Here is a 25,859-nt window from a genome sequence, read left to right as displayed (position 1 = left end):
ATCATCACACATGTCAGTATCAGAGGCGGGATTGAGACCCTGACTCCCGGTGCAGACCGCCTCCACCATCCTCCCTGCAGTCCACTCCTTATCCTTCCCCCATCTACTGCTGCCCGCCATCAGTCCCTGTATTCAAACAAGAGTCTAAACCAGCAGAAGGCAGAAATAAATGGCATGTTTTTGAGAAAGAAGTTGCGGAAGTTAATTGGTTTACAACAGAACCACTTGGAGCTGGCCTGGTTTCTCTGGACACTGATCACACTGCTCCCATGGCACCCAGCTGGAGGGGCCCCCAACAAGTGATCACTTTCTTCTGATTTCAGCAACTCCTGCGATTTCTTTATAGTTCTGAATTTGGTCAAACATCCTAATACAATGTATAATTATACACAGTGGGCCCCTGAACCATTCTCATCAGTACAGAAGGTATGGAAACAGACAATGATTTACATAATTTCACACAGAAAGAGATTCCTAATTAAGCAAGTTCTTAATCATTACAAAAATGTTTCTCATTTCTGTTTAAAAAAATCAAATGAGAAATTAACATAAATGCACACACACAGAGCAGTGAACACAAGCAGTAAAAGGTCAGAAGGATATACACCAAGATGCTAAAAGTGGCTACTTTTGAATGGTAGAATTAAAAGTGAGCTTTATTTTATAATTTTCTGTATATTCTACTGTGATTACTTGCTTTCATAACCATCAAAACATAAATTGTCACCAAAAATAAATAAAAGATATCATTACATGAAAAAAATTACTTTCCTGTGCTATTTGAGAACAAAATCTGTCAACATGGTTTATTGGGTCATAATCCAGAAAATCAGGAATGTGATTTTAAAAACAGTTCAGTAGCATAGTAGAAAATCTCAGAGAGCTTGAACTAGATTCTGGGGCTGCGCTGGGCAGCAGGGTAGAATCTGGGTCAAGGATGAGGTGGTTTCCGGGGCGACCCTGAATAAGTCCCTGCCCCTGTGTGGGCCTCTAACTTCTAATCATGAGGGGTGGGACAGCATCAGTGGTTTTCAGTCTATTCTACCATCAGAATGACCTGAAACGTGCAGCCCAGACCCAGGCACGGACCAATGAATCAGGTTCCCCAGGCCTACAGCATGAATCCCTCATCTATTCTAACCCCCTCAATTTTTAGGGGGTGTGTATTTGTAGGACAATTAGGAGGGCCTGCAGAGGGTGGCAGAGGGCTTTGGAATGCACACCACCGTTCCTAGCTTTCCTTTCTGATTCTTCAGTGGGAACTGGTTATCTTCCCTGCAGCACACCTTCCAAATGGCCTCTTACTCCTTTCACGGTCACCTTGAGCCTGGGCTGGTTCTGAGCCACAGGGTCATGCTTAAAAGACCTGAATTCTTCCCCATCCTGTTAAGGTCTCAGAGATCAAGCCGATTACATTTTCAGTAACAGGAGGGGTTCTCCTTTATTTCCTGCTTCTTATGTGGCTGGCAGAACCCCACCCACAGGTGAACACATGGATCTAGAGCACGTCCTCCCACCCAGGGCCAGCCGTTCTCACACACGGTTTCTCTAGGCAGCTCCCTCATGTCACTCGGGCCTCACTCCAGCCTCTAGTCCTCAGGCCTCCTCCGGCCTCCCCCTCTGAGGCTGAGGCACAGCTGGCCTGCTTGTCTTCAGAGCCCTTTCTGCTGTCTAACACTGACTTAGGCATCTGCTGTCTGTCCCTCCCTGCTTGACTATGATGCCGTGAGAGTGGGGCCTGGCTGTTGGGTCCTCCATAGTGTCCAGGACAGTGCTGCTCCGTCTCTGTCTGTCTCTCTCTCACACACACACGTGTTGCATGAATGAGTGAACAAATGAACAAATCAATCATAGAAACAAAGAGAAAAAGAAACCCAATCAGCCTTCTATAGGTTGAGTGGTGTAAGGCCTAAAATCATTATGATTTGCTGCCTTGACATCTGGTGAAACCAGGAGGGCAGCAAATGGTCTAACTGTAACTTCCCTTCCCTACTCTACTCCAACAGACAAGGTCCTCTAGTCAAGCAACTCTCCTTATCAAGGGGACTAGGCACAGTTCCTGCTTATTCCCGAGTAGGGGGTTTTAGTTCTGGCTAGCCCACACTTTGCCATGGGAACCAGGGGCACCTTATCGTATTGTTACTACAAAGCCTGCCTCCTGAAGCTCCTGGCGGTTCACTCTGCTCCCCAGCGCAACCCTGTGTGTCTCTGGGTGGTAGGCAGTGTCCTCCTCCCCCAGGCTATGAGTATACGTGACTGATAAACTCAGTAATTTCCTTTGTTCAGTGTTGGGGTTGCCATGTGTTTGGGCCATCTCCATAATGCTAGGGTGGGAAACCCTCTCTCACCAATGGAGTGAGGAGGAGGTGATTCCAACAGTTGGCATCATAAATAGGACAGCCCAATCCTGGTCAGCTTTCACCAGTTGCTCTTTGCTAACTAGCTGCTGACACGGCCAGGGCTGCCTGGGATGGACCCGCGAACTGCTGGCCAGCTTGTATGTTAGCCTGCTCCGTGTTCCACTCACTGTCTCTCCTGGGCACGGCCGTCTCTTCCTGTCACCAAGTCAAGGACTACTGCCAACTGGCCATGTCCTGGCAGGAGGTGCCTTTGGGCGGGGGTGGGGGGAGGTAGGTGCAAGTGCTCTATGACACTCCTGTCACCTAGTCTGACATATAAATTCAATTGCAAAAATGAGACCCCATGACACACCCCCCTCTGCTGAGCTAAAATAGTTAACACAGTCCAATGTAAACTAACACAGGGTCTTCAAGGATTGAAATGGATCATACAAGACCTACTTGGAGAAGGAGTGATTACCCCCACTGCTTCTGCTTTTAAAGGTCCAATTTGGCCTGTTCTTAAACCTGGAAAGAATATAAAGTGCCTCAGAGTGCATGACCATAACCTTAATGCTCTGGTTCCATCCAGAGACCCCCGTCCAATGTTACTGAGATCACTGACTCCACCTAATCAGCAACCTTTTAGTATTTTGCTACTATAGATTGGGCGAATGTGTTCTGTTCAGTGCCTATTTCAACAGCCTCTTAGGTGCAGTTAACCTTCAACTCAGAATAGACACGGTAGACTTTTCCAGGCTACTCACAGGGTACCTCGCCAGCTCTGTTATGCACAATCTTTGCAGACAACATCTTAACTGCTTGCACCCTTCTCGAGGAGCACAGGTCTGATACTACATTATGATGTCTTCCTCCAGGAAGACTCAAGTGACACATTCATTAAGGACATCCAAATACTCAGAAAGGAGTTCATAAAGAGAGAATGGCCATGACTCCACATGTAGGAGGCAAAGCCAGCCACCTTGGCAGATTCATGAAAATTATTTTGGTAAATCCAGAGCAACTCCATCCTTGACACTGTCAGAAAATAGCTACTGATCTCTCAGCACACACACTGTTAATATAAGCCCATCTTTTTTTTTTTTAAAGATTTTATTTATTTATTTGAGAGAGAGAATGAGATAGAGCATGAGAGGGGGGAGGGTCAGAGGGAGAAGCAGACTCCCTGCTGAGCAGGGAGCCTGATGCAGGACTCGATCCCGGGACTCCAGGATCATGACCTGAGCCAAAGGCAGTCGCCTAACCAACTGAGCCACCCAGGCGCCCCAAGCCCAACATCTTTTAATCCTTTTTGGATCCAGAGGCAACACAGTGCTCATCTACACATTTTACTTATGCCCATTTATGCTGTCACTTGCAAAGACACCTGCCTTGAATGGACACCTCCAACAAAAGGCCCTAGAATCTGTCCAAATTAAAGTCAACAGGCATGGGGCACCTGAGTGGCTTAGTCAGTTAAGCGTTTGCCTTTGGCTCAGGTCATGATCTTGGGGTCCTGGGATGGAGCCCTGCATTGGGCTCTCTGCTCAGTGGGGAGTCTGCTTCTCCTTCTTCCTCTCTCTCTGTGCTCTTTCTCTCTCTCTCAAATAAATAAAATCTTTAAAAAAAAATAAAGTCAAGAGGCATTCCCATCAGTGCCCTCAAATACTCTTTCACTGAAAAAGCTTTAGCAACCTCTTATGCTTCCTGGTCTCTAGACCATATATCCATAATGGACACACAGTGCCCAAGGCCTTCAGATGCAAGAAAATACCTTCCTTGCCTACACAATACACCAACCAAGCAGCAACTGCTGGCCACACACTGGGCTCTCCTGGAAAGAGAGGCTTTCACAGACCCTGGCCTGTGACCCTCCATACTCAGCTGCCCATTGGGCCTTGGGAGGCATAGCTATTGAGGCCTCCTCAATGCAGGATAGAATCAAACCTGGGACCCCTGGCATATGCCACCTCCAGGAAGAGGTCTCCCCTGTTCTTCCTCAGCCCCTTGCCGAATGCCTCAGTCCCTTGTCACCACTCCCCTGGTCCCTTGGCTGTGTAGGGAGCCCCCACGACATCAACTGAACACACAGCAATGGCATCTGTATACTTTATGGGTGGTATGACCACTGTACCATGTGACGGAGCTCAGTGGAATGTTTATGTCCTTAACGAAGGACACAACCCACCCAACAGTCAGCAGAAGTCCGAAACTTTAGACTGCCATTTAGCACTGGATGCCCTGGCCAGCAAATGTCTCCATCTGCACCTTTCACAAATTCCTGGGCCACTGCCTAACTTGTTCCTTTCAGGGTAAGGAAGAACTTGGGACACTCTTGTCTCTGAGACACCCCAAGTATAGGTCAAAGTCATAGATGTCTCCACATACAAGGCCATATACAAGGCCATATATAGTAAGGCCACATACAAGGCCTCACTAGGACACTGCTTGTCCTCCTTGGTGTTCCAACATTACCGACCACGGCCAGGCCCTCCTGGGTATATAGGATACACAATGCTGGCTCTACAGGAAGGACTCAGTAAACTCCCACCTCCCCTGCAGCCAGTGGAATTGAGAGGCACATTGTTCTTTTCAAAAAACTCCTATTTAAGGTACAAGGTAGCAAATGAGCCCCACTGGGGGTGGGAGGTTGATTAATCTGGCATTGATTTTAATCTGGATTCATGCTCCTGGGGATACATGCTCCCTGCACCCCCAAAACAGGCCCCTCCATTGCCTTTATGGGCTGCAATGGAGAACCCCTATAAGTTCACCCTCTCCCTTCAGGTCAAGAGGCTGCTTCACTTGCTCGGGAGGCACTTTGCCTGCTCCCTAGAAGTCCCAGTCACCTCCAAGGTTTAAGCTGGTGTCAAGGCATCCCAGGATCAATGTGGTGTGAGGCCTAAAACTAGCAGTATGATGTGCTACTGTGACGTGGGGGCAAAGCAGGATGGTCCTGAGTAGCCTACCCACAGGTTCCACCCCGCTATTGTCACAGCCTTTCTTATCATAGGGATGGTGCCTTCTTATCCCTGAGTAGTGGACTCTACTTCCCTGCCGTCCTGTGACCATGCCAGTCACACCCTCCTGCAGAAACCAGGGGCTCCCCCACTCTTTTGATACCACACAGTGCCTCCCACAGCCCCTGCAGGTTCACTCTGCTCCTAAGCACTCCCTACTGAGGGCCCTGCACAGCATCTGCTGGCCCCTCTCAGGCTAGGAGTCCCTGTGATTCATAACCTGTGGTATTTCTCAACATTCCAGGGCTGGGTGCCCTATGTTCGACCACCTCCATAACCCTAGGATGGGAATCTTCCCTCACCAAGGGGAGGCAACAGGCTAGCCTCAGCCCCTGTGACACTCAGTCCAGGCTCCAGTCCCTTCCCTCACAGAACTCTCCACCCCCTTGCTTCTCCCTTCCCGCCAGCCCCTTGCCCTCCTGCCTTTCTAGGTTGCTCCGAGTGTCTCTGCTAAGGCACCATCCCTGCCAGACCCTCCCTCCTCTTTACCCCCACCCACTTCCATGGGGCCCAAGGTTCCTGACCACTCTGCAGAGACCACCAGTTTGAACTTCTGCTATATGTAATGCAAAGAGATCAGACTCATCACAAAGAATGGGGTTCTTTCTTCTTCATATGAACATATTCCCAAACCCTGTAATATGCTGCCCTGTGTGGGTACCCAAGGGGCTGGAAAGCTATAAGAGAGGCAGCTTCTGTTTCTAAGGAGGACACGGACTCAGAGCCTTAAAAGAAACAGTATTAATCTCACTACATTAAAAAAAAATACATGCAGGGCCAAAAGCAAAGTCAAAAGATAAATAGAAAAATGAGAAACATATTTGTAATCCATATCACAATTAAAGGGCCAATTTCCCTATATATAAAGAACGCTTAGGTATCAATAAGAAAAAGGATAACCACTCCATAAAAATATGGGCAAAAAATAGAAGCAAATATCCAAAGATATTCAACTTCGTTAATGTAAGAAATGCAAATTACACCACAAGGGACCTCGACAATGGCCCCTGATACCCTGTGTAGACACTTGGTGTAATCCCCTCCCCTTGAACACAGGCTGAACTTAGTGACTTGCCTCTAGCCAAAAGAGGAAAAATGTTCTTCCGTGGTGAGTTTATAAAAGGCAGTGGTTTGTGTCTTGCTAACAGACCGTTTCCTTCTCGGACCTCACGCATTGATGAAGCTGCCATGTTGGACACGTCCAGCAGGGAAAGTCCTGAAGGTGGCCTCTGGGCAACAGGCAGTGAGAAACTGAGGCCCTGAGTCGTCAGAATCCAGCTAACCTGGATTCTTGCCACAGCACCCAGGAGATAACACGTGAGTGCTATTTAAGCTGCTAAATTTTGGGATGATGTGTTACATAGTAATAGAAACTAATAGAGTGTACAATGAAATGCAATTTTCCATCTATCGGATTGTTAAAGATCAAAGGATTTGATAATAAACTATGTTGCCAAGTGCTGGAAAACAGGCATTTTCCTTTGGTGGTGGAGGGATATTGAGGTATGTTCCCTCTATCCCTACACTTTGAAGAGTTTTAATCAAGAAAGATGTTGTATTTTGTCATAAGCTTTTTCTGCATCAATTGAGAGGATCATATTTTCAATTTTCTTTTATTGACAGGCTCTATCACGTTGATTTGCGAATGTTGAACCACCTTTGCATTCCAGGAATAAAACGCACCTGGTAGGGGTGAATAATTCTTTTAATGTACTGTTGGATCCTATTGGCTAGGATCTTGGTGAGTATTTTTGCATCCATGTTCATCAGGGATATTGGTCTGTAATTCTTCCTTTTGATGGGGCCTTTGCCTGGTTTTGGGATCAGGGTAATGCCGGCTTCATAGAACAAGTTTAGAAGTTTTCCTTCCATTTCTATTCTTTGAAACAGCTTCAGAAGAATAGGTATTAATTCTCCTTTAAATGTTTGGTAGAATTCCACTGGCAAGCCATCTGGCCCTGAACTCTTGTATTTTGGGAGGTTTTTGATTACTGTTTCAATTTCCTTGCTGGTTATTGGTCTGTTCAGATTGTCTATTTTTTTCCTGCTTCAGCTGGTAGTTTATAAGTTTCTGGGAAGGCATCCATTTCTTCCATGTTGCTTAATTTGTTGGTACATAGTTGCTGGTAATAATTTCTAATAATTATTTTTATTTCCTTGGTGTTCGTCATGATCTCTTCCCTTTCTTCATGATTTTATTGATTTGGGTCCTTTCCCTTTTCTTCTGGATAAGTCTGACCAGAGGTTTATCGATCTTATTAATTCTTTCAAAGAATCAGCTTCTAGTTTTGTTGCTCTGGTCCACCTCCAGGGCAAGTGATTTGGGGATATCTGCCCAAGTTGAAAATGCATGCATCTTTTGACCCAGCACTTCTACTTGCAACAATTTATCCTACTCATTTACTCAGGTGTGTATGAAATGTCAAGATGATTCAATGCAGCTTTTGTTAGTAATACCATTTTAAGTTGTTGTTATGAGTGGAATCATAACCCCTCCCCTAAAATGAAGTTCTAACCCTCCTCACCCACCCCATACCTCAGAATATGACGCATCTGGTGCCAACAAATTGGGCCTTTAAAAAGGCATTAAATTAAAATGAGGTCATAAGGATAGGTCTTAATCCAATATGACTGGTGTCCTTACAAGAAAAGGAAATTTGAACGCAGACATGCATAGACGGATGACCAGGGAGAAGGTGGCCATCTGCACACCAAGGAGAGAGGCCTCAAGAGAAACCGACACTGAGGGCACCTTGATTTTGGACTTCCAGGCTCCAGAACTGTGAGAAAGGAAGTCTCTGACATTTCAGCCACCCAGGTGTGGTACTCTGTTATGGCAGCCATAGCAAACTATTAAATTAAATTTAAAAGCACATAAGAAAGGAAATGGCTAAATAAATTCTGGTATATTTGTATAATGGAACACTGAACAACCATTTAAAAAAAGGAAACTCTTAATATACCTATAAAGAATATTGTAAAGGGAACATATTGTGTAGTGAATATACTGTACAGCTATATTGTAAAGTGAAAAAAGTAAAACATTCAACAGTCTGTATGTGCTAAAACTTGAAAAAAGAGACAAATATACAGAAGCAGATGAACAGATACAGATACTTGTTTGTACGTGCATAAAATATCTTTAGGAGAAAACAACCAACTGGGGTCCACTGGCTGCCTCTGTGTATACTGGGGAACCTGGTCCCTGCATTGGTGAACCTTTTGAACCCTGAACCACATGGATATTCTACCTTTTCCAGGAAAATAAAATTAAAAAATAAAAAAGGTGTAGCCTCTATTCTCAGGGAGTTCACATTCAAACCAAAGACACACCAGATCAACACCCAAGATAAAAGGAAATGGCAAATATCCCATCATCTGTGAAGGTGAAACATCAGTGGGGCCAGCACCTCCATGAAAGACTGCCTATGTGAAATGGGGCAGGAAGGATGATGGGAGGCCTCTTCACTTGGGGCTGGTGGAAAGGCAGGCACAGGGAGGGGACAGTCTAAGTGAGGCTGGAGGCTACCATGCTGCTGAGACTAGAGCCAGCACCACTGGACAGAGCTGCAGAACTGGAGCCTCAGCAGCCCTGAGCCAGTGTGGCACCACTGCCCCTTTCCAGCCTTCCCCAGGGAACCCAACTGTACACAAGAACCCACCCCTGCCCCACAGGGCAGGGGATCCTCTTCTCACTTCAAGCAGGCCAAACCAATCGAGGCCATTCCAATCCCTTTGCCAATTTTTGGTTTCAAAGTGGAATGTACCTCAAATCTGCCAGTAAGAAGTGGGGGGATTCTGTTGGGAGTGCCTAGGAAAGCTTCTCTGTGCTTAAGAAGGAGGAGCCAGGGGGGCGCCTGGGTGGCTTAGTTGGTTGGGCGACTGCCTTCGGCTCGGGTCATGATCCTGGAGTTCCGGGATCGAGTCCCGCATCGGGCTCCCTGCTCGGCGGGGAGTCTGCTTCTCCCTCTGACCCTACCCCCTCTTGGGCTTGCTCTCTCTCTCTCTCTCTCTCTCTCAAATAAATAAATAAAATCTTTAAAAAAAAAAAAAAAGAAGGAGGAGCCAGAACACATGACCCATTCTTCTCCCTCTGACCGTGATGTAGCTGTAGGACAAAGCCAACTTTGGGTGCTGACTTGGCAGGAACTTGGAAAGGTCCTGGTTTCTCGGAGGCATCGTTGGCTGGTGATGATAACACTTTCCAAACCTTGAATTACCCTATCCTGGAAATTCCATTTTGGGAGATGACAGATTTCCTTCTTATTTAGTCTATTCTAGGTGTGCTTTCTGATATTTGTGGCTGAAACCAACCTAATTGATACAGCCAAGGGGAGCCCTTGGGTACCAGTTTGTGGAGCCTGGATTTTATTCCACAGTTAATAGAGAAATCAACAGGGATTTTAAAATTCAGATCTGCATCATGGCGGTCCCCCTGACACAGCAGTTGGGCCATGACCCTCATGTGGGTCCAATGAACACATGAAAGAAACTCTAGAATGGATGTTTCTGCCTAATCTTTATCCTCTTGAGTTGAAATTTTATGTAAGTGTTTGAAAACTGGCCCAGCACTGCACGTGACAGAATATCAGTGACAACAGGAACAACAGCAGTTAACCTTCACTGGGTGCTTTCTAATGCCCAGCACTGTGACCAGCACTTCATGGTCCTCTTAACAACCTTGTTGGGGTCAACTCTAATTTAAAGAAGGGAAAATAGGGGAACAAAGAGCAACTTGTGTAAGTGACAAAGGTCGGACTCAAACCCACTTAGAAAAAGCTCCAGAGTCTGGGCCCTAAAGCAGTTCAGTTCACTATTATACTGCCTCTCCATATGTAATTTATAAACTTATGTGTGTGTGTACACTTTCTAAACCAATGTGTGTACATACAGGGGATTGATGTCTATGAATGTACGTATAAATATATATGTGTGAGGTGTGTGTGTGTTTGAGGGTGTGGGATACATGCTCAGTGACATCATACTGGTAGGAGACCTCGATAAAACAGATGTTTTGAAAATTGCTGGTACAGAGAATGGACTGCAGGAAGGAGGACCTGAAGTAAGGAAGGCAGTGAGGAGGCAGGGGCAGGAGGTAGGAGTGGGGTGGGGAGGAATCTCCAGGTTATGGAAGCCAGGCACTGAGGTGCTCTGGAGGTTAGGGCAGTGCTGACTGACCATGGCTTAAAGAAGGATGAAGGGCCAGAATCCACCAGGTCACCGGGAGAAAGGAGAGGGCTGAGGGTTCTGGAGGTCAGAGAGAGACCAAACATGGGGACTAGGGCTGAATCCAACCGGGATAGGGACGCCAGTTTAATAGAAAGCCATCCTAGGGCCTGACGAGGTCTAGGTGGATCTTCGGAGTGGAGCTGTTCACTGGTGTGGTGATGTCATGAGAAACTAGACAGATGGTTGTTGGAAGGGTCTTTGAGAACCCCAGAGTGGGGCAGGGCCAGGCAGGTGATGGAGTGAAGGAAGACGGTGTAATAAGAGGGAGTGGTGGGGACTGTGGCAAACTAGAGATAATGGCCACCTAGAGAGGGCAGCAACCATTGACTGTGGCCCTGAGAGAATGTGGGTCCAACGTTGTAACAGTTGCCAGGTTTTCAAGAGAAAACAGAAATTCAGACTTTTACATGAAATCTGATTTTAGTGTTGGTTTAAAAAAAATTTTAAACTACCACCCTTACAGCTACATGGCAGAACTGGGACTCAAATGAGTGAGGGGCAGGGCCCAAGTTCCCAGGCACAGAGAGCCCACCACCACCCCCACCCCCAGTGCAGAGCCCCTAGAGCACTGTGTGAGGCACGGGCTGGGAGCTGTCAGATGTGTCAGCCCTGCTTCTCCCAGCCTGCCCCACTCTAGACAATCTTTGTTCTCTGCTGGTTGCTGATAGGAGAGATCTGGCCAGTCATGACTTAGAATATCCTTAGGTATTATGCCTTTCCAGGGAGGACTTCTGAAGGTCACACTGATGAAAGGAACAGGGCTCTGCCAGTAGAAGAACAGGAAAGGCATGGTTCATCGGTAGTATTTTTGTCTGATGGGTAACTCCCAGTTCCTCACTATGTGGCATTCCAGGAGGGCTGCAAATCAACAGGTCCTGCCTCCCTTCAAAGAGCGATTAACAACGTGAGTCAGCTAGCCAAGCAGAGAATGTCCTCCTTCAGGGAACAGTGACTGGAACAGGAGTGGATGCCTGACATCAGGATCAATTTTTAGAGATTGATGTGGACATTGATAAAGAGGTCTCTTTTTTTTCTAAGAACACATGTACTAAGGATTAACTGCCAAGGGCCATCCTCCCCTCTAGGCACAGAATTCTGCCTGAAAATAAAACATAGCTGAGTGACAGAGAAAAAGCCAGCACCATGATATCATTTAAGCACTTGGATCATGCCATGCCTGAAATCCAACCCCTTAGATATTTCAATGATATGAGTTAATAAATTGTCTTTTTTAAGTTTAACCTAGGTTAAATTTAGTCTCCATCACCAGTAACTAAAAGAATCTTGCCCAATTTGTAGAAAAATGGTATTTGAAAGAGAAGGCCTTGTCCCTTTTCCCTCAAGCTGGACTCAATGTGCAGCTGCCTACTCTTCAGGGATGACATTCAACAATGCTACCAACAGCACTATTACCATTTAGTTCCCTCTTACCTGGAAATAGTTCAAAAGTACACCAGCCCCGGAGAGTCCCAGTCCTGCAAACATGAAGGGCACTACCACCTGAAGGCCAATGGACAAGGCAGTCTCCCTGCTGAGCTCAGTCCCCAGTGGTTTAGGGACCGCCCTTTGGCTCTCAGATTCACTCAGAGGTCCATCTTCTGAGGCTGCAGAGAGTCTTCCAGGACTGAGTGTGTGTGGCAGAACCAGTTCCTCTGGCCGCCGCTGTCGGGTCTCCGTCCCATCCATGTAAGCAGAGCTGAGCCCCTGGCAGCCTTAACCTGGGAGACACAAAGCAACAGGGGCTGTTCAGTAGAGTTCCTGACCCCTCTGGGGCTGATGCCATGTAAGCCCTCACACAGTGACTGCCTCCACATGGTCTCCTGCAACCCCAATTTAAATAGTTTTTTATTTAATATGCACATATTTGAGGGGAAAAAAACACATTATAGAAGACAGCACTAAATATTTAGGAATTGGAGTTAGCAAAACTGGTGGTATAGGGAACTGAAAATTCTCTCCATAAAAGAACAAGAAAGCTAGCAAAAACTGTCAGAATCCACTTTTTCAGAACTCTGGGAATTAATCAAAGGCTTGCAGTAATGCAAAGAGTATTTATTCAAGAAAAAAATGCTGAATCTTTAGCAAGAACAGCAACATAGGTGATTGTGATATTTTAACTGTGCCTTAGTCCTACCCCCTGCTCTCTGGTTCTGCAGCAGCCTAAAAGAGAGAGCCCAGAGAGAACAGAATGGGCTCAAGCTCTTTCAAAGGCTCATTTTCAAAAAATTTGTCATTCTTTGACCTAGTAGGTGGTTCACTGGAAACTGCCACTTACAAACTATCTGTATTTCACCTGACTCCTAATTCACTCAGTGTACAAAAGCCTTTCCCTGAGGGACATTTGTTGGAAACAATTAAAGGCACTTCACAGCTGCCGGAGGCAGTGGGTAATAGCTGGGGTAAATAATACACTAACCAAAAAGCCTAAAAGGAAAAGGGGAATGAGATGTGCAAATTTTGCAGAGTTCCTAAAAATTCCTGGGAATCAAGAAGGCCACTCATACTGGGCTGGGCATCTGCTCACGAAATAGCTGAGAAGGCCCGAAGCTCTACCCTCCAGCTCCTCTGGAGGCTCTGCACAAGCAGAAAGTGAGGGCGAGGCAGAGCTGTCCGCCACCAGACTACGCTGAAGGCGTGCCCCAATGCGCACACAGAGCCCCCAGGCACAGACAGGGATGTTCAGCAGTTCCACACAGTTCCACACGGGGCCTTCAAGGAGATCTCTAGCCAAGCGTTACCTGACCACGAGCAGAGACTTCAGTGGCCGCATACAACACAGAATACAAACTAAAGAGGTCACTCAGAAAAGTCACCAAAGACACAACAACTCCAGCAAGCAGCAATAACAAGAAACCTTGAGAAGAGGGGAGAATCTAATTTCCAGAGTTGTCACATTACAAAATTTTTAAAAAGATTTTATTTATTTGACAGCGAGAGAGAGAAAAAACAAGCAGGGAGAGCGGCAGGTAGAGGGAGAAGGAGAAGCAGGCTCCCCGCTGAGCAGAGAGCCCGATGCGGGGCTCGATCCCAGGACCCTGGGACCATGATCTTGAGCCAAAACCAAGAGCTGGAACGCTTAACCAACTGAGCCACCCAGGCGCCCCACGTTGTAGAATTTTAAAATGTCCAGTTTTCAACAAAAAATATGAGACATGCAAGAAAACATGATACTATGACCTATGCACAGGGAAGAAAGCAATTAATAAAAAATATCCTGAGGCAGCCCAGACACTGGATTTAATAGACAAACACTTTAAATCAGCTATTTTAAATATGTTCAAAGAACTTAAGGAACCATGCCTGAAGAACCAAAGAAAGTATGAAAATGAAGCCTAACCAAACAGAGAATATCAATAAAGAGATAAAAACCTTTTAAAAGAACCAAGTAGAAATTTTGGAGTTGTAAAATATAATAGCCAAAGTGTAAAATTCCCTCGAGGACTGCAACAGCTGACCTGAGCAGGGAGAATAAGGAACCACTGAACTGAAAGATAAATCAACAGATTATCCTATCTGAAGAACAGAACAGGATGAAGAAAAATGAACAAGCCCTCAGAGGTCTGTGGGACACCATTAAGCAAGCCAGCATTTGCATAACAGGAGTCTCAGAAAGGAATGAGAGAGTAAAGGGGTACACAAGAATATCTGAAGACAGAATGGGCAAAACCTTTCCAAATATGATCAGAAAAATTCCCATATTCAAGAACCTCAACAAATTCCAAGCAGAATAAATTTAGAGATCCACACCAAGACACACCATTATCAAACAGTCAAAGACAGAGAATCGTAAAAGCAGGGAGAAGTCACTCTTCACGGACCAGAGCTCCTCAAGATTAACAGCTTATTTCTCATCAGAAATCATGGAGGCCAGAGGCAGCAGGATGACATATTCAAAAGAGCTTAAAGAATAAGACTGCCAGCCAAGAGTTCTGTAAGGAGCAAAGGTATCCTTCGAAAATGAAGGACAAATTAAGAGATTCCCAGATGAACAAAAACCAAGAGAACTTGCCACTAGCACACCTGCCCTATAGGAAACACCAAAGAAAGTCCTTCAGGCTGAAACGAAAGGACCCAGATAGTAGTTTGCATCCATGTAAAGAAAGAAAGAGCGTGAGTGACGGTAACTACACAGGAAAGTATAAAAACAGCGTAACTGCATTTTTGTTAATAACTCTTCTTTCTCTCATCCAATTCAAAGACAACTGCATAACTTGGTGATTACAAATCACTATATATGGGTACACAGTAACTAAATACGCAATTTGTATGACAGTAGGAGCACAAAGTAGGAGAGTATAGAGCAAAGTTTCATAGACTAGTGGAATAGTCCACTGTATGAATAGACCACATTTTGTTTATCAATTCATTCGGTGACGGACATTTGAACTTTTCTGACTTTTTGGCTATTACAAATAATACCCTGCTATGAACATATGTACGCAAGTCTCTGTCTGAACATGTATTTTCTGTTCTCCTGAATTATACATTTTGAAGGGGTGAATTTTATGGTACGTGATTTGTGTGTCAATAAAAAATATTCATGAATTATTTATGGAATAAGGGGAAGAAGCAGAAGACTACCAGCTTCCTAAACTCTCTGAGCCCCTGTCTAATAACAGCCCCTACTCCTTACCACAGGGGACCACAGTCCGCACTCTGGGAAGAACCACTCCTCAGCTGCTGTTTCATTCCTTCCTTAGTGTTACCAACTATGAGAGCAGTCCTAAACAATAGTGTCTGCTTTCTTTGCAGGTTAGATCAGTAAGTCATACTCCCATCTATTCCTGTCTGGTCTCTTCGGCCAACATTAGGTTTCTCACATTCAGCCACGCTGTGGGACCATCTCATTTTACTGCTGTGTCGAATGCAACCAAATGACCTGCCACGATCCACCTATTCTACTCCCAAGGGACCATCCTTTCCAAAATAAAAATCACTCGATTGTTTTTTAATATAAAAGTAATGTGTTCATAAGAAATACAATTTAGAAAACACAAAAAAGGTGTAAATATGGAAGTTTAAATCATCAACAATTTACTGCCCCCAAATAACACTAAATCTAGTATATATCCTTCCTACGTACACACACAGACACAATCATGTATGCTATTTTTTTTTTTAAATCAATGTTTTAGATCCTGGGTTGTTTTGTATATACCTCTCCACCTCTGTTTTTAGCATCTCATGCCATCCTTGATAGTCCACCCAGGTGTTGGTAAAACCTTCTTTTCCACAGGATTTATAGACAGAAAGAGCAGAGGGAAGAACTCAGCAGGGACAAGTCAATCGATACATGTTTTAACTTGTAGCCACAAGTTGCCCAAGGCCACCAGCCCCACCTCCCCACTGGCAGACGGCCAGGGGCCCTGCACTGTGCGCATCAGGTTTATGGAAGTCAACAGAGACACTGGGCCTGTGAGGACAGCCTGAGTGAGCAATGAGTAAACAGGGCACAGAAGAGGCCTCACGTCTTCAGGGATACTTCTGAAGGTAGGAACAGTCCGCACACACAAGCCTACAGAACTTGGGCCAAGGCAGGCTTTGCTCAGCTCAGAAAGGCAATAAACCACAACGGACAAACAATAGGAATTACTTATTCCTGCATGACTCCTAAAGGCTTTGTAGCAGCCCAGCAGTGGGACAGGAAATGTCTGTTCCACAGCAGGCCCAGCGGGGCCCACCCTGGCCCCCTGCCCTGGTCCTGCCCCCCACAGGAGCCACCCTCACCTGGCTGGTCCAGGCCCAGGTCATTCGTTAGGACTAAGACCCTTGTTCTACCTTCCCAGTGGCTTTCTTGCTCTAAACCCTCTAAGCCTGAACCCTTGAGGTAAACCAAACATTCTCTTTAAATTCATCCCATTCAGGGCAGCAGTGCTGGTAAAGTGAGTCAGGCTCACAAGGGAGGCCTGGCCATAGTAGGCAAGCAGGTAACAATGGAGAGAAGAGTCCCAGTCTGACCATCACTGCGAGCCACATACAAAATTGTCAACAGGGTCTCAGGTCCCCATTCTGCTATTCTATGTGGCTCCCTTGGAACACATGGGGAGGAAGGACAATTAGTAGAACAGGGCTGGGGGGGTCCCAGCATCCCTGCAGTACCAGATCCATAATTTCTTAAAAATAATAATAGACACAGCTACCCATGACCCATGCAGCGGTCCTTCATATCCCTTAGCCTCACACGTCCCAAGAAGGTCTATTACAGAGCAGAGGGAACACAGGGTAAAGGGGGTGAGGGGTGCCAGCCTCTCGCCTGTGCCCCAGAATCCACCTCAGCCCTCTCAAGGACCAGCGTTCACAAGGCTCTCCTCTCTCCTGCCTTTTCAGTTTCTTCCCTCTACCTCTGCAGGATCATCTAATGACAAAAGGACCTTGTTCTAGAATCTCCCTCTCCAACAAGCTCCCTTGACCTCAAGCCACCCTCTAGCTTGCACCCCATTTCTTTGCTCCCCTTCAGAACACAATGAAAGGGACACATCCCCACTGTCCCGGTGTCCTTGCCTCTGTGCTCAACACCCAGCTGGCTCCTCTCTGCACAAGTGGCCCTTGCCAAGGCCAGAGGTCACCTGCACGATGCCCAACAATTCCCCCAAACCTCAGCGTGGCATGAGACACTCTCAAGGACTCGAGACCTGTGCACCATGGCCTCCCGACGTCCTTGCCCCCGCAGTGTGCCCCCACCCCTCCTGCACGTGCCTTTAGCTCTTGCTCCTTTCATCCCTCCCGATAAAGTCAACTGCCTGAAAGAGCTGCTGACCCTCAAGAACAATGCCCTGCTCTCATTTCTGAAACTGGCTGGACAGGGGCTGCCCCCTTCCTGCTAAGTCTAGGGGAATTCTAACCAATACCTTCCTGCTAAAGTCCATAAAACATTCCACCCTCCTTCCCCAAGTCAGAATGCTCTCTGGAAGCCTTCCAGTGTTCAGCACTCTAGAATAAAGGCTACGTTAAGGGTGCTGGAGCTGACTTTGTTTCTCCTGAGGCTCCTTGAGCCTCCTTTGTAGTGTGTGCCTGACATGAAGCCTTTGATTGCCAAGGCATCCATATCAGAGACATCTGCGAACCCAGCTATATGACACAGCTACTGGCAAACCAACCCAAGAGCCAGGTCACTGCACCCACAGAGCTCCCCCTTTAGCAAATCCTAGGTAATCTAGATCACTGACTGCCTAAGTGACCCCGCTTCTCCCTTCCCTCATCCTAATTCTTGCTCTTAGGTTTTAAATCATCTGATAAACAGTGAACCCATGAAACCCTAGTTATCTCACTCCAGGAAAGGCCGAGCATCATGTCCTCACCCCCTCCCCAACCTGAGACTGCACTGTGTGGCTGTGTGGCCCTGAGGCGTGCCGTGTCCCCTCTGGGACCTGTAAGAAAGCTTGTTCTTCAAAGTTCTCTGATGGTTTTTGCTGAGGCGCTTCCTGTGATAGTAAGAACCACAAGGGCTGGTCCGGCCTCAACAGCGGTTCCAGCTGGGGAACTGGCTGGGGGCTCATCACAAGTCGTACAGGCCCACAGGCTTCCCTGGCCTTTACAGCACCGTGGTGGAAAGGCTAGACGGACATCACAGCCTTCTCCTCCCAGCTCTGGGCTGCCAGATGCAGCAGATCAAATGGGACACACTTACGCTGAAAAGTGATTCACTGTTTATGTGAAAGTCCCCGTCTCTCCCGGCGGCCCTTCCCAGGTTTCCATGCGCGCCTCACTTGGTCCTACTCCACTGGTGTCCTACTGCCTCTCCTCCTGCTGTGGCTTCTCCCCCCGACCTCCAGCGCTGACACACCAGACTCTCCTCACCTCTCTTCTGTCCACAGCCCGTGCCCGGACCTCCTCCAGGCCCGTGCGTGAAGTAACAACGATGTGCTGCGCTGCCCCCTGGACAGAGGTCTCCAGCTCAGCCGGGATCCACACACAGAGAGCCCACCTCCTACTCAGTGGTCTGAGAAGCATCTCAGGCACACTAGGTCTAACACAGAGCTCTCGAGGTCCCCACTCTGCCTCTCAATCTCATCCTTCCCATGAAAGGCACCCCAGCCACCCAACCAGTCAACACAGGAGGCGTGGGTGTAAACAGAAGGAGCTAGGGTTCAGGAGGCGTGGATATAATCCTTTGGATTTTATACACGTCTATACTGTTCAGACTTCTTCCCAATGGACGTGCACTATTAGGAAAAAAACACTTTTCTTTTTTAGAGCAGTCTTAGGTTCATAGAAAAATTGAGAGGAAGGTACAGAGAGTTCCCCCAACATCCTGCATGAGAGGAGCATGTTACACTGAACCTACACTGACACATCATAATCACCCCGAGTCCAGTTTATATTAGGGTTCGCTCCTACATTGTACACTCAGTGGGTCTGGACAAATGTTTAATGACATGTGTCCACCATAATGATATCATACAGAGTAATTTCACTGCCGTAAAAATCCTCTGTGCTCCACCTATTCATCCCTCTCGCCCCCTCAGTGCATGAATGATTCATCATCCATTCAACAAAGAACATTTTGTTCCTTCCTTTTATGCTAGGGATTTTCTAGGCACCAAGAATACGTGAAAAGCAAAACAGATAAAGGTCCTGTTCTCAGGAAATTTGTATTCTAGAGGCAGAGACAGAAATAAACAAGAGAAGGAATAAATGAACAAGAGAAATTAAATACAGTGAACTGACAGGGGCCATGCCGGGAAAGTGCAGGGTAGGGTACAGATGGAGGATCAAGGAAGGCCCTAGAAAAGAGGGTGACATTTTACTTAGCTCTAATTCATTAAAAAAAAAAACACCAACTGCACAGGGGCGCCTGGTTGGCTCAGTCAGAAAACCATGCGACTCTTGTGAGTTCAAGCTACATTGGGTGTAGCGACTACTAAAAAATAAATAATAAAACTTTTTTTTTAAATGCCAGCTGTGCGAAGGTCTAGGGAAAGAGCCCTGCAAGCAGAGACAGCAGCAAGTAGAAAGGCACTGGGGTAGGGCAAACTCGGTGCCTCCAAGGAAGAAACGGCAAAGAGGCCGACAAGTCTGCGGTACCTGGATGCAAGAGGATGGCAGGGGAGCCGGTCCTGTAGGACCTTAAAGGCAGAGCAAGGAGTTCATGTTTCTTCCACAGACTGATTTTCTGTTTTCAAAAGACAACTCTGTTGCTTCCCCCACTAAAAGGAATCAGGGCCCATGAGTGACCCCAGATGACCCCCGTGAAGCCAAAGTTACACCCCAGCAATGTACAGAACATTGAGAAAGGATAAATCACTGTTGGCTTTAAGTCCCTCAGTTTTCCTGTGCTTTGTCATGCATGTTCGGGCTCTGTGACTTCACCTGCCCTCCTCTGGGGGCGAGAGAATTGAGAGCTGAGTTGAGGACTTCCAGTGTGGGAGATAAATCTTAACAGCCATGGTGTACTGCAAAGATAGCTGGGTACATGGCATCAAAATGCTCAAAGTCAATGTGAACACCAACCTTTAAAAGGATGTACTTTCTGGCTCTGACACTTCTAAAGTAGTCCAAAGCAACAGGACTTTCCCTTAGTCTGGGGGGGTACCCCCACGCACATCTTACACTCAGATATTCACCTCTAATACTCAGAACCAGGACTCTTAGAGGACAATGAATCCCATAACTTGAGGCAGGAGAAAAATCAAGATAGCTCTGGAACATTCTGTTGTTGCTAGAAAATAAGATGCTTTCAGAAGTGTCTGAGGAGGGACTAAAATGACAAAGGAACAAAATGTAAACAGACTACCACTGTCAATCAGTGACAACTTCAGCATCTAATAATAATAATAAACACGGTATAATTACCACTTCACAAGCTGAACCCGCAAAGGGCCACAAGTTCATTAGGAGATCAAAACAGAAAAGTTAAATTAATACAAAATGTATAAAACCCATAAAGAATAAAATAAAACTGCAGACAAAAAAAGTCAAGAAAGGATGAAATACAGCCTATTAGAGAATCCTTCCTTTGTTGCTTTTAATAAGCTGGGCCCTTTGTCAATTTGATCACCACTGCATCACCTCATGAAGAGAAGACACATCCGTGACCCATGCATGTGAGCAGGAAGGAGTGGACAAGGCAGACCATGCTGGGATGAGCAGGAGAAACCACCCAGCACCTGTGGTCACAAGATAACCAGGCAGCAGGAAGGTGCACAAGCTGAAGGGCACAGATGTTCAGACAAGGTAACCAACTGAAAAGAGGCCCAAAGAATGTTTACAAAAACTAGATAATTAGAGAAACACGAACCTTGAAGATTTGTTCTCTCCTCCCAAAAGGAGTAAAACCCTTTGGATGACCCACTCATTGTGGTGAGATTCAGGTAGAACACAAATGAGTTTCCAAATATGCCGAGAAACCAGGTTGGCATCAGGAGGCAAGTGCCAGCAGCCAAGCTAAACTGAAGGGTTCCCCAACTGCTGAGAAAGAGGCCACGTCTCAAGGGGCAAGGCAGAGCTAGGGGGAGCCCAGGGAACAGCTCCAAGAGAAACTTGCGTGAGGGAAGCACACTGAGGAATGTCCTCTAAAATCATCTAAAATGGGTCAGAGGCCCAGTGTGGTCAGCACCCAGCAGGCATTCCCACCTGCTCTGTGCCCCTTACGGTGTGGGGACACCGTGACCCACCAGCAGGGACCTCGCATCCCCATGGATGGTGGTCAGAGGCACTCCGTTTCCTGGAGAACGCAGGAGTGTTTCAGGAGAATGGGTTCCAGTGTCATTTGGATCAACAGAAATGAGCACAGATGAATGAACACGCCAGGTCCTGAAGGACGGGCCTGCTGGTAAGGGAGGCTCCTGTCGGGAGAGTGGGCTGTGGACACAGTAAACCCTCTCCTGTAGGCCACAGAGAGGGGCAAACCTGGGGGGAGATGTCACGGACTCCAGGGCAGCGGTGCCCACCCAGCCTTTCCCCCAGAGGACACGAGATGGAGGGAGTGCTCTAGGACAGCCCCCCACAACAAAGAACTACCCAGCCAAGGCGTCAGAGTGTGGAGCGAGAGTCCTGCAGGGCTGGAGTGCTGGGAGCCCCTTCCTCTGGCGCAGGCTATGAGAGGGGCTGGGCAAGAGGACCAGGGCCCAGACGAACACTGGCTGCCAGTCACATGAGTCTGTAAGGTCACTGATCATCCAGAAGCCTCCCAGTGAGTCAGGGAGAAGCTGGCCTTGAATCTAAGACCTTTTGGGAGCCCCAGTGCACATGAGGTCTGAGACCTGGTCGCTAGCACCTCATACAAACTAGTGCTCACCCCAAGGCAGGACGGATGGCCATTCCTAACCACTCACTGGGTAGCCGAAATGCTGGAACCAATCGGCTCCACTCAGCTGCCCACTACCTGGCTGTGAGTCAAAGTGCCTCTGGGCTTCACAGAGGACGGGGTTCAGTGGGAGCACCCTGGAGCCAGCCTAAAGGGTCTGAATCCCAGCTCTTCCCCTTCCTAGATGCGGGTCCTTGGAAAAGTTCAATTTCTGTGCTTCCAGTGCCTCATCTGTTAAATGGGGACAATAGCACCGACTTCAGAGTTGTGAAGATTAAATGTAATAACACATTTATGTCACAAGACACCTGGACAGTCCCCACCCCTAGTTCAAAACCCTCAAAGTTCTAATGTTTTAGACCAGTGGTTCTTAAACTATAGCTGCATCAAAATCACCTGGAGTACCCACCTGGGTAGTTTCTGATCAGTAGGTGTGGTAGAGGAGGCCAGTTAAACCCAGACACTGGATGTGTGGGAGAGGAGGGAGCCTCAGAGATACCTGAGGAACAAGACTTGCCCACCCCTCAAGGTCTGGATTCTCCACCTCCCACCCGCAAGGGCACTGCACCAGCCCTGGTTTGTCTCTCTCCACCCCAGGTCCCTCATCCAGAGCTGCCCCTGCCCTGGGTCCTAACCTGGCTACCTCCCCAGGCGCCACCTCCGCCCTAGGTCCCCCTGGAACCACTTTTCCTTCCCTTCCCCCGTTTTACCTTACATTCGCGTACCTCCTGGCCCCGGCCTTCCATCGGACACCCCGGCTCTCGGTTTACCTCGTCTTCCGCGTTCCCCAAGCCCTGGGCTTCCCAGGTGTGCCCCACCCAGCCCCGAGATACCCTCGAACAGCCCTGGGTTTACTCCCTCTTCTACGCATCCCCCGCCCTGGTCCCACCCCGGCGCTTCCCCTGGGCCGGGCCTCTCCAGTGTGACACCCCCACACATCCAGACCCTCCCTCGGAACGCCCTCCCTGGGACCCCACCCCCGGTTTACCCCAGACTTCGCGCACCCCCGCCCCAGCCCGCGTGGGGCACAGGGCCGCGCTTACCGGATACCCTCCCGGGCGGCGGCACACAACAAGCGGGCAGGAGGTGGGCGGGCCGCGGGTAGGGCTCACGGAGGAAACGGGGAAGTCAAGCTCCTCTAGCCACCCCTCCCGGCCGCGGCGGGACCCGGAGACTGCGCGCGGGGGCGGGGCCGGGGTCGAGGGCCGGCCCTGGAGGCGGGGCGAAGGCGGGGAGGGGCGGCCCCAGACTGACCAGCGCGTTGCCCTGCCCAGCGCGCGCAGGAAGGCAGGGCGGTGCAGACCCCGCCCTCGGGGCCGGGGAGCGTGGGGTTCGTGATGAGGACTCCTGGGGCCAGAAGCCCTCTCCAGGCCGCGTTCAACCAGGCTATGACTGTGTAAACCGAGCGTTGCCTGAGCGCGCCAAGTTCCCCTCCTCCTGTGTTGTAGTGAACCATCTGAGGCCTGGTTTACAAAGGAAACCGAATCTCAGGCTCTAAAACCTCCAGGGAGGAGAGGGGGCTTGAGGATCCCATCTTTAAAGAGGGTGTGAAGACGAGCCATTCCTAACGCACAGATGCTTCGCTGGCAGCCAGTGCTCCGTCAAGTCTCCAGGAAGAGCGTTTTGTTCTTGTGGTTAACTTCTTTATTGTAGAAATGTGCACACATGCAAAAGTAGAACAGTGGAATTGTCCCACACATCCATAGACCAGCTTCCATCATGGTCTGCACCTTGCCTTTTTTTCCCCCCATCTATATCCCTCCCCCGACACACATATCTGTTGTTTTTTTTTTTCCTGGAGCAATTTTAAAGCATTCCAGCAGACATATTTCACCTTTAAATACTTGAGTATCTTATCTAATCTATAAATGTTTGTTTTTTCAAGCATTCCCATAATACCAGTAACACACCTAACAAAGTTAGCAATACCCAGTCTGGTTCTGTTTTCCCTGATTGACTCAAAAATGTCTTGATGGTCGGCCTCTTCTAACCAAGATCTAAAGAGGGATGAGATTTTGGAGGGAGAGAGCTTCAGGCAAAGCTCAACATGAGTCCAACCAGAAGAAAGTCCAAAACAGCGGTGGAAATGCAAGGGCAAGTGAAAGCTAGATATTTAACAAGATTTAGTACTACATGATATTATTTCAGCAAAAGACAACTCTGCATATTAAACACAAAAATATTCTACAAGTTTACAGACACCCACATGCACACCCTGTTTTTCAGCAAATGTGCAGCCTTCCGCATTTGCGTACTGCCTGCACACCTCCTTATGCACCTAGGCTTCAGGGGACTAACCATCCTCTGGCACCTCCTGCCTTCCCGACAGAAAGAGGGGTTATATCCACTGGTAGCCAGTAATCCTGCCCTAAACTTTCTAGACCATGCTCCAACTCCCCAGGACCTGGGAATTCTGAATGACCCTAAGCCCACTTCTAGGATGTATACCTGGATTAGTGTCCCAGAGAATGAACAGGTTGGGGGGCACGCCCTGTATCTTTACATAGGAGTCCAAGAATTCTACATTTGAACCCGGCCTCCCAAGTTGCTATGGAGGTACATTTGTCAAGGCCAGAAAATAGAATGAACTCTATTTTACAGCCATGTGTGTTGTTTTTGTTTTAAGATTTTATTTATTTGTTTGAGAGAGAGAGAAAGAGAGCGTGCGCAGAGGGAGAGGGAGAGGGAGCTGACTCCCCAGTGAGCAGAGTCTGAGGTGGGGCTCAATCCCAGGACCCTGAGATCATGACCCGAGGCCAAAGCAGATGCTTAACTGACTGATGGAGCCACCCAGGCACCCCAGCCATGTTTTATTTGCATATGTACTTAAACATATGGTTTGTAGGCCCCCACTTGTAATCTTGCCGTAGGTTCTGTAACTTTTTAAGTGGGCTTATCTTGTTTCAATATGGGTACAAGAAACATTTTATTTCCTACTTAACTCCACTGCAAGAAAAATAAACCAACAAAAGTGTAATGATAAATGTCAACTAACAGCTGACCTCTAGTAAAGAAACCATGGGGAGAATATAGTACTCTTGTGAAGGGGGCAGCCCCAGCTAAGCTCCAAAGGACAATAGCCATGCTAAGACACAGGACCCATTCTTAAGGGTCTTGGTAAGTGGCAGGTGGTGTGCACTAGGTCCTGGCTCATGCCCCATTCTCTTCCCCTCACTTACAGCATTTATAAGTGCCCACCCAGAATGCTGCCTTGGGAGTCCACAGGCCTGTCTGAATTTTAAGCTTGTCTTTGCTTTTGCAAAGAGCTACTATGCCAAACTGTAGTCTTGGGATGGAAATTTAAGATATATAGACCTCACCATTTACAAAATGACATTTGTAAATGATAAAGTTTTATATAGTGTTAGGGGATATTATGGACTAAATTATGTCTCCCCCCCAAAAAACAAATATGTATATTAAAGCCCTAATCCCCAGTGTGACTGTACTTGGAGATAGGGCCTATAGGGATGCAATAAAGGTTAAATGAGGGCTTATGGGTGGGACCCTGAGCAGATAGGACTGGTGTCCCAACAACTGGGGGAAGAGACTCAAGAGCTCCCCCACCCTGTGTGTGTGTGTGTCTGTCTTTCATCTCTCATCTCTGTGTGTGTGTGTGTGTTTGTCTTTCATCTCTCATCTCTCTTTTCCTCTCTCTCTGTCTTTCATCTCTCATCTCTGTCTTTCTCTCTCTCTCTTCCTATCTCTCCATGCCCACAGAGAAGAAGCCATGTGAAGACCCAGCAAGACTGTGGCCATCTACAACCCAGGAAGAGAAGTCTCACCAGAAACCAATCCTGTTGGCATCTTCAGCTTGGACTTCAAGCCCCAGACCTCTGAGAAATAAATTTCTGTTTTTCACGCCACTTGGTCTGTAGTACTGTGTTGTGGAAGCCCAACCTGAGTTTAGGAAAGATATGAACCTCAGTTTTCTTATCTGCAAAGTGATATTAATATTAGTGCCTACCTCAAAGGGTTGAGGTTGACAGGAAGTCATCCATGTAAAGCCCTCAGCCCTCAGATAGT

At 47.5% G+C, this 25,859-nt stretch overlaps 1 protein-coding gene across 5 annotated transcripts in view; it reads right to left on the bottom strand.

Moving 5' to 3' along the window:
- The window catches only part of SLC41A3 (solute carrier family 41 member 3), a 34,522-nt gene extending 11,518 nt beyond the window's left edge, over positions 1-23,004 (bottom strand). Inside the window, exons 1-2 of one of the 5 annotated variants that reach the window (XR_012377205.1) lie at positions 22,877-23,004; positions 12,020-12,306 (exon numbers count right to left, since the gene is read on the bottom strand). The gene's annotated coding sequence lies outside the window, so the exon portion shown is untranslated. Of the gene's footprint in view, positions 1-12,019; positions 12,307-15,746; positions 15,874-18,215; positions 18,370-22,543; positions 22,689-22,876 lie in introns of those variants that run through there. The other 4 variants (XR_012377207.1, XR_012377206.1, XR_012377208.1 and 1 more) reach the window with 4 other exon arrangements.
- Between the last annotated feature and the right edge of the window lie 2,855 nt (positions 23,005-25,859).

The sequence above is a fragment of the Callorhinus ursinus genome, unplaced genomic scaffold (genome assembly GCF_003265705.2).
Source record: "Callorhinus ursinus isolate GAN/ISIS: 27379988/994484 unplaced genomic scaffold, GSC_fseal_2.0 scaffold119, whole genome shotgun sequence".
NCBI classification, from domain to species: domain Eukaryota; kingdom Metazoa; phylum Chordata; class Mammalia; order Carnivora; family Otariidae; genus Callorhinus; species Callorhinus ursinus.
This window is presented reverse-complemented; position numbering and strand designations above follow the sequence as displayed.